The 13,237-nt window shown below is 39.8% G+C and overlaps 1 pseudogene; it reads left to right on the top strand.

Moving 5' to 3' along the window:
- Positions 1,035–2,553, top strand: Gm13935 (predicted gene 13935; annotated as a pseudogene).

Below are 13,237 nucleotides of genomic sequence, written 5' to 3'. Positions count from 1 at the left end.
AAGATTTCGCATTAGTTGGAGATACCTTGAGATGCCAGGTCACTCAAAGTCTGGAGCTGTGTCTCAGCTTTGCCTTCCCTGACTAAGAAAATCAAAACACTCCCTAAAATAAAAGGCCGGCTGATCCCATGCGTAGTGTTCTGATAAACAGATGATCACATGTCTTTAGGTTTCTGCAATTAAAATAGCTCATAATGAAGTATGTTACTCCCTTAGAATTCTAACAATGTTATTTAGGTTACTATTTTAAATTCTAAATTTCAGGATGAAAAGGCCAACAGCTCACCTTAAGTTTGTCACTCTTGATTTCCCTGTAATTCAGATTGCTCTCTCACATGGTATCCAGGGTTTCTCCTGCTACTTTCCAGTGAATATAAAAGGCTACTGCATGTATTTTTCTCTAAGCAAGGCACAAGCTCAGAGAGGCATAGTTATTTCTTTACTATACTCAGAAGAGATTCTTTAATCTTATTTCATTTAATCAAATTTATTGATTTTGTACCATCCTGTTGCTTTTTGAAATATTCTCTTTGAATTCCCAAGGCACATTCTCTGTCCTTCTCCAGGGAAATGTTTTGTTTGAAATATTAATTTCTATAATTTTATGATGTTTGCACAATGACATGAATAATGCTCTGGGCAAGGAGAAGGGTCTTAAGGAATGGAATATCAGAGAAATATCCACAAATAAAAGTTAGCATGCTGTCCTGCCAAGGGTTCCTACTTAAATACAACCAAAGGAGGATAGAGCAGAGGCTGAGAACATATAACATACAAGTTTGTGAGGAATTTATAAGCCCAATTTTAGATAGATAAATAGATAGATAGATAGATAAAAATTTCATCACTAAAACCTGCTTAGTAAAAAATTCTAAGTCTAAAAACTAATGAGACAGACTTTATTTACAATATTGTGTTTTACCTATTATAATACTAAAAATTGGAAATAATAAATCCATGGAATTGAAAGAAGGTAGTGGGAGAAAGAGAAATGTGGAGGGGCATGAAAGATTGAGAAAGAATAATAAAGACCGCCTTTTGACTCTCTGGTCGGCACCATGGCGGTCGGCAAGAACAAGCGCCTGATGAAAGGTTGGGCAAGAAGGGAGCTAAGAAGAAAGTGGTCGATCCATTTTTCTAAGAAAGACTGGTACGATGTGAAAGCCCCAGCCATGTTCAATATTAGGAATATCGGGAAGATGCTAGTCACGAGGACTCAAGGAACCAAAATTGCCTCTGATAGCCTCAAGGGTCGTGTGTTTGAAGTGAGCCTTGCCGATCTACAGAATGATGAAGTTGCATTTACAAAATTCAAGATATAAGATACAATTTGTTAAACGCATGAAACTCAAGAAGAACGAAGACCAAAGTGTGGACACTTTGCCCCTTCTTAGAATTGGGAACAAACCACCCATGGAAGGAGTTACAGAGACAAAATTTGGAGCTGTGACGAAAGGATGGACCATCTAGAGACTGCCATATCCAGGGATCCATCCCATAATCAGCTTCCAAATGCTGACACCATTGCATACACTAGCAAGATTTTGCTGAAAGGACCCTGATATAGCTGTCTCTTGTGAGGCTATGCCGGGCCTAGCAAACAGAAGTGGATGCTCACAGTCAGCTAATGGATGGATCACAGGGCCCCCAATGGAGGAGCTAGAGAAAGTACCCAAGGAGCTAAAGGGATCTGCAACCCTATAGGTGGAACAACAATATGAACTAACCAGTACTCCGGAGCTCTTGACTCTAGCTGCATATGTATCAAAAGATGGCCTAGTCGGCCATCACTGGAAAGAAAGGCCCATTGGACTTGCAAACTTTATATGCCCCAGTACAGGGGAACGCCAGGCCAAAAAGTAGGAGTGGGTGGGTAGGGGAGTGGGGGGGGGGTATGGGGGACTTTTGGGATAGCATTGGAAATGTAAATGAGGAAAATACCTAATAAAAATATTTTAAAAAAAGAAAATTCAAGCTAATCACCGAGGACATTCAGGGCAAAAACTGTCTGACTAACTTCCAATTGGTATGGATCTTACCCGGGACAAAATGTGCTCCATGGTCAAGAAGTGGCAGACCATGATTGAAGCTCAGGTTGATATCATGTTGATGTATTTGCTCTGACTTTTCTGTGTTGGCTTCACTAAGAAACGCAACAACCAGATAAGAAAGACATCCTATGTACAGCACCAGCAAGTCTGCCAGATCCGGAAGAAGATGAAGAAATCATGACCTGAGAGGTGTAGACCAATGACTTAAAGGAAGTAGTTAATAAACTGATTCCAGACAGCATTGGGAAAGACATAGAAAAGGCTTGCCAGTCCATTTATCCTCTTCATGACGTCTTTGTTAGAAAAGTAAAAATGCTGAAGAAACCCAAATTTGAATTGGGCAAGCTCATGGAGCAGCATGGGGAAGGCGGCAGCTCTGGCAAAGCAGCTAGAGACGAGACGGGTGCTAAGGTTGAACGAGCTGATGGATATGGACCACCAGTCCAAGAATCAGTGTAAAATCCAGATTTTTAATAGTGACAAGTAAAAAGTCCTATTTGTGGGAAAAAAGAATAATAAAGACCATTTGGAAATGAACTTATGATCATTTAATTAATTAAACTATCCAGACATGTCAAGGAGGTCATTAAGAAATAAGTTCAAGATGTAAAACTATGATAAATACAAAGATGAAGTCTAACTCTACACTAAAGATATTCAGAAGAACAAAGGAAGCAAGAGGGAGGAAATTAAAATGAAAATTCCTTAAGGAACTATCCACAAACTACAGTCCATGTGATCCCATCCTGATACAAAGCAGGGCTCAAGAGCACCCAGCCAAGGCTGCTACTGAAAGCACTGAATGTCTGAATAGCACAGGTCCCATTGTAAGTTGTGGCAGGGAAGCCACTGTGTGAAGGATGTCATTATGCAGGGTGTTCATTAGGAAGGGTTCCTCCATTGGTATCTGTGAAATGGATAGTAAGCAGGCAGCACTGAGAGGGTCAAGGTTATCTGCTGTAAAGTCTCTGCAAGCATTTTGGGAATACTACTGATGAAGAAAACTTGGTCTTTATACCTTTCCTTTAGTCATTGTTAGCAAACTTCTTCTAAAGGGGGTGTACTGGCTAGTTTTGTGTCAACTTGACACAGCTGGAAATATCACAAAGAAAGGAGCTTCAGTTGAGGAAATGCCTCCATGAGATCCAACTGTAAGTCACTTTCTCAATCAGTGATCAAGGGGGAAAGGCCCCTTGTGGGTGGGACCATCTCTGGGCTGGTAGTCTTGATTCTATAAGAGAGCAGGCTGAGCAAGCCAGGGGAGGCAAGCCAGTAATGAACATCCCTCCATGGCCTCTGCATCAACTCCTGCTTTCTGACCTGCTTGAGTTCCAGTCCTGACTTCCTTGGTGATGAACAGCAGTATGGAAGTATAAGCCGAATAAACCCTTTCCTCCCCACTTGCTTCTTGGTCATGATGTTTGTGCAGGAATAGAAACCCTGACTGAGACAGAGGGCATACTGACAAGGGGGACAGTAATCTCAAGCCCAAAGAATAAGGAACTCACTTGAGAGCATCGACTGGACTTTCTCCCTGAAGCTGAATGAATCATGTTATTTTGATTTGGTTTCTGTTGTTGTTGTTTTGTTTTTGTTTGTGCTGAAGGAGAATCTGGATTGTAACATCTATTGCAAGCACAACCTGATCAGAATGGAAATCAACTTCTACTTTGCATTTGTGTGATCTGGCTGAATGCCAAGCCTTTGTCTGGTGTACTGAATAAACAACAAATAAGCCCCACTATGGCACAATACTGTCTGAGGTTCAGAAAAAACACACCACACCCTCAGAAAAGAAAAACAAATATGAATTAAAGTTTTTTTTTTCCCATGGCAACACCAAAAACTAATTTTGTGTCAGTAAGTTGTCATTGATTTCTATGATGGCTACTGATTTGTATGTTGTTTTTGTATCCTGCCTCTTTGCTGGTAGTATTTATCAGCTCCAAGAGTGTTGTGGTAGATTCTTTAGAAGATGTCCCAACCGGTAAGAAGAACACATGCTCCACTATGTTCATACCAGCCTTATTTATAATAGCCAGAAGCTGGAAAGAACCCAGATGCCCCTCAACAGAGGAATGGATACAGAAAATGTGGTACATTTACACAATGGAATACTACTCAGCTATTTAAAAAATGAATTTATGAAATTCCTAGGCAAATGGATGGACCTGGAGGGTATCATCCTGAGTGAAGTAACCCAATCACAAAGGAACTTGCACAATATGTACTCACTGATAAGTGAATATTAGCCCAGAAACTTAGGATACCCAAGATATAAGATACAACTTGCCAAACGCATGAAATTCAAGAAGAACAAAGACCAAAGTGTGGACACTTTACCCTTTCTTAGAAATGGGAACAAAATACCCATAGAAGGAGTTGCAGAGACAAAATTTGGAGCTGTGACGAAAGGAAGGACCATCTAGTGATTGCCATATGCAGGGATCCATCCCATAATCAGCTTCCAAATGCTGACACCATTGCATACACTAGCAAGATTTTGCTGAAAGGACCCAGATATAGCTCTCTCTTGTGAGACTATGCCGGGGCCTAGCAAACACAGAAGTGGATGATCACAGTCAGCTATTGAATGGGTCACACGGCCCCTTATGGAGGAGCTAGAGAAATTACCCAAGGAGCTAAAGGGAACTGCAACCCTATAGGTGGAACAACAATATGAACTAACCAGTACCCGGGAGCTCTTGTCTTTAGCTGCATATGTATCAAAAGATGGCCTAGTCGGTCATCACTGCAAAGACATTGGACTTGCAAACTTTATATGCCCCAGTACAGGGGAACACCAAGGCCAAAAAGGGGCAGTGGGTGGGTAGGGGATTGGGGGGGTGGGTATGGGGGACCTTTGGGATAGCATTGAAAATGTAAACGAGGAAAATACCTAATTAAAAAAAAAAAAAAGATTCTCTTATGTAACAAATAACATCATCTGCAAATAGGTATACTTTGACTTTTTCTTTCCCTACTTATACTTTCCCTCTTGTTTCCTTCTCTTATTATTTTAGCTAAGACTCCAAGTACTATATTGAATAAGAGTGAAGAGAGTGAACACCTTTGTCTTCTTCCTGGTCTTGGTGAAAACACGTTGAATTGTTTTCTAGTTAGCATGATGCTGGTTACAGGTTGGTTGTCTATGGCCTTCATTATGTGGCGGTACACTCTCTTCATCCCTAGCCTCTCCATTTATTATCAAGAGATGTCAGCTTTTATCAAAGTCCATTTCTTTATATAATGAGATTTTCATGTAATTTCTGTCTTTGAGACTATTTATGTAATAGATAACATTTATTGACTTACATACACTAAATCATCTCTGTGTCTCTGGAATAAAGCCAACTTGGCCGTGATGAATAATGTATTTAAAAGGATTTGGATTGAGTTGGCTAGTTTTTTACTGAGACTTAGGGAAGTAAGTACAGTCTTTATCTGGTTTGGGTGTCTGGGTCATATGACTTCATTAGGAAGAGTTTAAGTGCTCTTCTTTCTTGTCTATTTTATGGAACAGTTTATATAGCATTGATATTAGTTCTTAGAAGTTCTGACAACTATGCAAGGAACCCATTTGTTCCTGACTTTCTTGTTATTGGGAAAGGTTTTATTACTATTTTAAAATTATTGCTGTTTAATGAATCTGTTTAAATTATTTAAACTTACTTTAATTTTCCTATGTTGTATCTTGGGACTCTTCCATGTCAACTGGGCTTCCAAGTTTAGTGGACCAGAGGTTTTTAAAATATGCCCTTAGAATTTTCAATTATTGCTATCATCTGTAATGTCCTCCCTCTCTTTTATGATTTTATTAATTTAGATCTATTTCTTATAGCTAATTTAGCTAAGGATTTGCAAGTTAATGTTTGCAAAGTACCACTTCTTTATTCATTTAATTTTTCGAATTGTTTTTTTCTTTGTTTTTATTTCATTAATTTTATCCATGATTTTGATTATCTCTACTCGTTTTGGCTTTGGTTCATGCTTTTTTCCTAAGGCCTTTAGGTATACCATTTAGTTATTAATCTGAGACTTCCCAATCTTTTCCTTGTTTATTTTTAAAATTTCATGTATGTGTTCAATATTTACATAATTTCTCTCTTTCACTCAGCCATTCAATTCCTTCTATATCTAACCACCCCTGACTCACTCACAAAGTCCTCATCTCTCTTTACTTATTGTTACTACATGCTCATATATGTGTGTGTAGATAAATATATAAGTAGCATCTGCTAAGTACATTTGGTCTTACTCATGTGTATATGCTTTTAGAGCTGACAACTTGGTATTAGATAACCAATTAGGAGGCCTAGCCTGGGAAAGACTGATTCGCTCTTTCTCAGCAGTCAATAATTGCCTATACTATATCATCTAGGGGTAGGGCCTTATAAAGCTACCCCATCTCTGTTGGCATGGCAACTGGTATTGTCATTGCTCTGTCCTTATTTAGGCAATCATTTCATGTGTGTGGCTTCACTGTGATATATTTATTTTGAGATATATACTTAACACTATGCACTTTCTACTCAGAATTGCCTTCTTTGAGACCCATAGATTTTAGTATGATGTGTTTTTATTTTCAAAATATAATTATAGTACACAGTGTAACTAGTTCCTCTAGTTCCTCAAAAAGCTATATTTGCAGGGCAAGGTGACTTTATTTGTCAAATTGTGGCATGAACAACTTAGCTAAGAATGGTAGACAGATGGATACAAAGTGTATACAACCTTCAGTTTTCATCATCTCGTAAAATCTGGGTGAGAACAAGGAGGGTTTTTTCTCTTATATTTAAAATTGCCTTTATGATTCACCTGATTAGAACTCATATCTTTCTGTCAAAACAGATTGGCATTATTTGAAGTTTTTGACGAATCATATTTTTATTATTCAGAAAAAAGTATTTGCCCCATAGCTTCTCTATCATATCAAACCTATGCTCCACCAGGGAGCCAGAAAGGAGAATGGCTCACATCCTCACACAAATTGCCTTGAGTGCAGGTGAGTTTAGAAGACTGGCCCCTTAAGATGCCTGCCATTTTTCTGCTGGTGCTTAGCAAATTGGCCTTATTGGATAGAAGTTACCAGACTCTGCTTCTGTGTCTAAACCACTGATCACACTAATTAGTGTTATTGCTTCAAACAAAAAAACAGAAATCTATTCATTAGAAAATATGTTTTCATCATAGAATTTTCTTTAAAAAGTAAACTGCTTTTTTTTCTGGACAGATGGACCATATATGAAATTGAGCTAGTGGTAGGGCTTGTAAATATTATATCCACAGTAGTACAAACAAGATGAAAGGATCAATATCTTCACAGCTGAAATGATCACCGTCTCCTGGTGTTTTGCTTGGGGCAGCATGCAGTCTTGAGTAGAAAACCATCTGCTGGAATGACAAAAGACTTGGATACTCAAGCCTCTGTAGCCACAGAAAATTTACTTTTCCAGGGATTCATTAGTTTAATAGCCTGGCTTTCAACAAGTGCTGCAAAGAAGAAGTCGTTAATATTTATACTGCTTTTGGTTTATAGAGTTCTTCATGGCTCACTAAGTGCCATAGAAGTAAACACAACAGACCAATGGTTCCCACATTAAAATTGGGGAGCATGTGCAAATTCTAATGGCCCTCTCTTACCCCTGAAATTAGGATCTCATGGGGGGGGGAGGGATATGCTTTGGCTCTGGCCTTTGCTATGTGCATCTGAAGTAATTCTTGTGTAAGTCATACTGTCAGAGAATGTTAGCAATGGGAAATGTATGATGGGAAAGCTATGTACTTAGGAGCACATCAGATCTCTATCCACCAGCAGTGTGATTTGGGGCCAGAAATTTGGCTACTATGTCTTGTTTTCTTCATTTGCAAAGTAAGGCTATAAGTCTTCTTATCCTTCACAAGGAATTTCAAGTCTTAGGAGAGAGCCAATGGACACACTGTGTGGACTATGGATCTCAGGGCAAATATCAGCTTGAGGTCCTTTTGACAGTAGTTCTGAAACAGAAGCATAAAGTAAGAAGCAAAGCAAAACTCACAGCTGGTCTGATGGCAGGAGTCTGGAAAGGCCTGAGGGGAAGCTCTTCAAGACCCGTGTTATGGTCATCAAAGCTTAAAATGTTTGGCTGTGTTTAAGACCAGCTAAGAGAAAATGAAATTCCAAGAGTAGAACTTTACAGATCAGCAAAAGAGAGAGAAAGCAGATTCCAGAAAAAAAAAAAAAAAGCCCACACAAGACTTGCAGGAGCCTCCTAAAATCTCAGCTGAACACATTAGTATAGTTTCAGTTCAGACTAGTCCTTCTCTTTGATTCCTAGTCTAATAAGGTATAGTAAAAGTACCTGTCACACTTAAATACCTATACTAGTAAATATCTCAGTAGAAATCCTTTTACTATAAGACTCTGCCTACATCCATAGTCATCATTTGAACTGGACAAAAGAAAACAAAGAGAAAAGGGAGGCATTCTATTTATGGAGAATATGAGACCAAGTGACACCAGGCTTGGTCAGGACCGGAGAATGGAAAATGAAGGAGCAGGTTATTTTCCATGGTTGAACCTGCAGAAGGCTTTCCTGGCCATGTGAGTGTACATGTGGCTATATTCCACAGTTCTGATGTTGATGCTTCATTTTCTGTTTTTCCCCAAGAGCTGTACTCTAAAAGTTGATGAAACTCAACTGGCCATGCTCATAGTTTAAGCCTACTTGTACTGCCATATGCCTGATATCAGCATCTCTGGTGTAAACAACCATTTTTAGAAAGAAGAATAAAAGAAAAGGGTACTTGTTGACTTTACAGTACTAGGGTTGGAGCAACCTATAACACAGACTTTGATATTTACAAGAAGCAAGAAGAGTCCTTGGACTGTTCATGCTGGAGTTTCCACTTGAACACAGCAGCTGTGGGCCAGATGGTTTCTGTGGGCAGACCAAGGCTGGGATGTGAGCACAGCTTGCAATGGTGAGAAGAAAATACAAAACACAACTCACTTTCCCTTGGAAAATATTGCCTCATCTTGCTTAGGGAATTTATCTCATCAGCAACAACATGATGGTGATTAACAAAAGACAAGGAAAATCATTCAGCAGCATTCTTATGCCTGGCATGGAGCCATGTCGTGGATTTGATTCCCTCTCCGATGAGCCAAACAGAAGATGATTTTAGAGACCAATTCCTTCGGCATTTGGGAACTTGGCTTTCAACGTGGAAACATTCTTTTGAGAGATGTGGACTGTTTCAAGGTTGAAATTTTTGGTATCACCTTGATGGTCCAGGTTTCCTTAAATACCTTAAGGTTAAGCTCTCACATCAGTGACATTTGTAAAACTCACACTACAGCATGTTCAATGCATAATATTCATGTGAGTGCTTAATGTGTGAGGGAGTATGTATCTGTGGGTCTATATTAATTAGAGAAAGAAGAAATCAAAGGAAAGAAAAGAGAAAACAGAGAAGTAGATGAGATAGGTATTGCAAAGTAGAAGATGGGACATGGAAATGAAAAAGGAACGCATCATGGAAGCCAGAACCAAGCTCGCTCTCTCTCTCTCTCTCTCTCTCTCTCTCTCTCTCTGGAAAAAGCATTTTAATTTTGATTACAGTTTAATAAGCTACACAGAGAAAATTATCATTGGCATGAAACCACAAAAGGGTATCATTTTATACAAAATAAAACAAACAACTGGTATTTAAGCCAAAAATATTTCTGTGATACTGTAGTTTGAGTGCTGGATTCCCAGCAGAACCTCACAGGTAAGCCAGTTATCATGTCATTCAGTCTTCTGTGGCATAGAGGTCAACTCTCTTTACTTCTGGAATGGAGCCAGTATTTTGGGATAAAACAAGAAAACATCTATATCCAGGGAGACTTTGCAGCTCCATCTCTATTCATCACACCACCGATTATCTCTAGGGAGTTGAGGTTCTCTGCTGCCATTCTCGGAGTTAAAATGCCTGGTTCTTCCTATGAGATGCCATAAAACTGTTTGCTTCCTCCAGGTGAGCTTCCTTTCCATGTTAGTCCCAACTGTATCTGCCCTTTCTTAAGATGCATTTTTAACTTTTTCTTGGTTCTTTGTGAGTTTCACATCATATGCCCCCATCCTACTCCCCATTCATCTTCCCATCCCCTCATATCAGCTCTTTGCCCTTGCAAACTCCCCCAAATAAAAGACACACAAACTAAATAAACAAAGCATAGAAAACATCTCATTGTGGAAGCTGTAGTCTGTCACAGTGTGTAGCACAATATACCCCTCTGTCCAGATATCTTCACTAGCAAACATTTATTGCAATCAGTCATTGGTCTGGTTCAAGATCTCTGGCTCTGTGAAACTACCAATATCGGATCCTTACTGGGACTCCTCCCAGGTATTCTGTAATTGCCTGCAGTTTTGTATCAGCATGGTGGGTCCTTTCACTAGTCCTAACCACACACAGATGATATAGATTTTGATATGTGTTAACTCAGAGCTCTAGATCTGGGCCTGGGTGCTACATGACCTGATCAGCCTCCTGGCCCTCCTTTTATCCACAGCACCAGAAAAAGCTCTCCAGCACTGATTAGACTAGACCACCCAAGACTGCTATTGTCAGGAAGCAGAGTCAGTACTTCTCTCTCATGCCCTGGGGATCACCTGGGCCTGCTCTACTGCATTGCCCTGGCGAGGTGTGTAGCCCACTCTCCCAAGGGTTGCAACCAGTAAGGGCCAGAGACTTGTTGCCTGCTCTCATGATCCCAGGGGCAGCTCTCTGGTAGAGAGGCATCACTCCCACACCCTTTGCCACCTCATGGCCAGCAAGTGGTAAGGTTAGGTGTCTCTGGCATTCATAAGGCTAGCTCTCCTGTGCTCTCATACTTGGGGGCTGACTAACTCATAACCCTACTCGACCAGGGCTAGCTCTACTCTGCCATCCAGGTGAGGTTTAGGGCCAGCTCCGTTGAGTGTGCTGCTAGTGAGGGGCAGGGACAGCTCACTAGCTCTCATGTTTTAGCTGCCAAAAGATATGAGCAGTTAGAAACATCCTACAGAGAACAGTTTCAAGAAATCTCGAATAATATAAAAAGCAACTGTTATCCATGCCACCTTTACAAAAGAGACCCAAAGTACTTGTTTATTTGATTTTTATGTGTCATTACTCTGTATATTTATGTATGTTTTCATTATGTGGGGTAGGGTATTACATGTGTGCATGTGTATATCAGAGAACTTTTTGGAGCTGACTTCCAGGGACTGAACTCATGTCACAAGGCTTTCCTGGCAAGTACTTTTGTGTGCTAAACCATCTTACCAAATAGGATCAAATATAGCAGAACGAAAATGTTCATTACTATCTATGGGGCATTAATATAAAACAGAGAGTAAATCATCTTGAAGAATGCAAGAGTTGAAGGAAAATGGCTAGGCAATTTTTTTCCAGATAAACAAAACCTATTGTCCATGTGCAAACAAAATTCAAAGAAGGTTTGCCTAATTCATGAATTATCTTGAGAGCTTGACTTAAACTTTGGTTAAAAGATTCCAACATTCTTTCCCTTTCCAGACTCCCCAGCCTAGACCACAGCCTCCTTCATCCTGCCTTGCAGAGTGGTCTAAGGTTCATTTAACAAGGACTGCTTTTAACTGCCCAGGATAGAATCCCTGTCACAATGAGTGAGATCACATTGGACTAGGGTCAAGATAGACATAAACAAGCTGGCCTCCCAACAGCAATGCAGAACTTACATATACTTGGCACTGAGCATTTGTGAACTCAGCCCTTCTATGTCTGGCTCACATAAGGCAAGACTCCTTCCCTTATGGAAATAGAAAACATGGCTTTCAGATTTGCCTTCAGGCATTGCCTTGAGACTCAGATCCTATGCAGAAGGTAAGCTTTTCAGCAGTAAAACACTTCCCAGATCAAACTTGGATTCAAAGCCTGTGGTTAAAGCATGAAGTCAAAAAATACACAGGCCTGGCTGAAATTAAACTAACTTTTCCCTTTGTTTCCATCCAATTTTTTTCTATACTACATTCTTTTTCTATTTTTCCTACTCTTTAACTTTCTCCATCCAGTCTTCCTTCTTATCCTTGTTTTCTTCACCTCCCTTTATTTTCTTCATTGTTTTGTTCCAACCACTATGTTCTTCATCCCTTTCCTCTTTCTCTTTCATATATATATATATATATAACCTCTTCTTCCTGTTCTTCATGTATTTGGAAAGTTTAATTTTCAAAACAAACAACCTTACCATCACCATGAATGAAAAAAAATCTCATTGACATAGCTTTCTAAGTCCACACTGTAAATACTCTGCAATTTCAGAACAATTAAAAGAGATCATTGGAGGGGAGGATAACTCAACAGGAGTGTTCTTATACAGTATGCACTTCTCAACACCTGTGAGAAGAAATGTGTCAGTATACATTCTCTGTGGCAGCAGCAGTATGCATGGACGAGAGATGCTGCCATACTCATGCCTGTGGCAGCCTGGATAATCCTTCAGAGACTCTCACTCTGATAAAGACCATGCCAAAAAAGCCAACCTCAGGATGGACTGGCATGAAGCAGAGGTTTACTAAGAAAATATGAATATGGGTCTATGAAAAGAGAGATGCTCTATGGGAGGGTAGGTAGTCCATACACAAGCATGGGTATGGGTGGTTCAGTAGTCTCATCAGCAGTCCAGTTTAGTGACTTCTAATTCATTTGTTATTATGACCACCTTGTTATAAGTACCTTGCAAACATACTTCAGACTGTTATGACCAACTTGTTATGCTTATGTTCCACTTCGGTAACCTTGTCTATTTACCTGCAAAATATCCCATTTGGAAACTACCTACTCTTGGACTACTACTTGACCAATACTTGGTCCAATATTGACCTCTTGAACCCCACCTTAGGGGAAGTAGCCTGTGTACATGAATTTTTTAAAAACCTTGTTTAATTAATTGCTTTCATTAATTCATTTGTCTATGTAATGTGTTATTAAAACCAATCCACACTACCTCTGGCTAGGCAATGACCGGCGGTCTCAGTCTGTTCCCAGCTCAGGACCAAATCCAAGACTTCATGTTTTCCCTTGCCAAGGTCTCTCCAGGTCGCCCCTCTTCTCCCTGTGGCTGGTTGCTGCCAAACCCATTCAGTACTCCTAAATTTCCAGGACACACTCTTGCAAATCTACTCTCTTCCCCAGTT

This window comes from Mus musculus, chromosome 2 (assembly GCF_000001635.26).
Source record: "Mus musculus strain C57BL/6J chromosome 2, GRCm38.p6 C57BL/6J".
Classification (NCBI taxonomy): domain Eukaryota; kingdom Metazoa; phylum Chordata; class Mammalia; order Rodentia; family Muridae; genus Mus; species Mus musculus.
The sequence above is the reverse complement of the archived record's forward strand: the minus strand, read 5'-3'. Positions and strand labels throughout refer to the sequence as shown.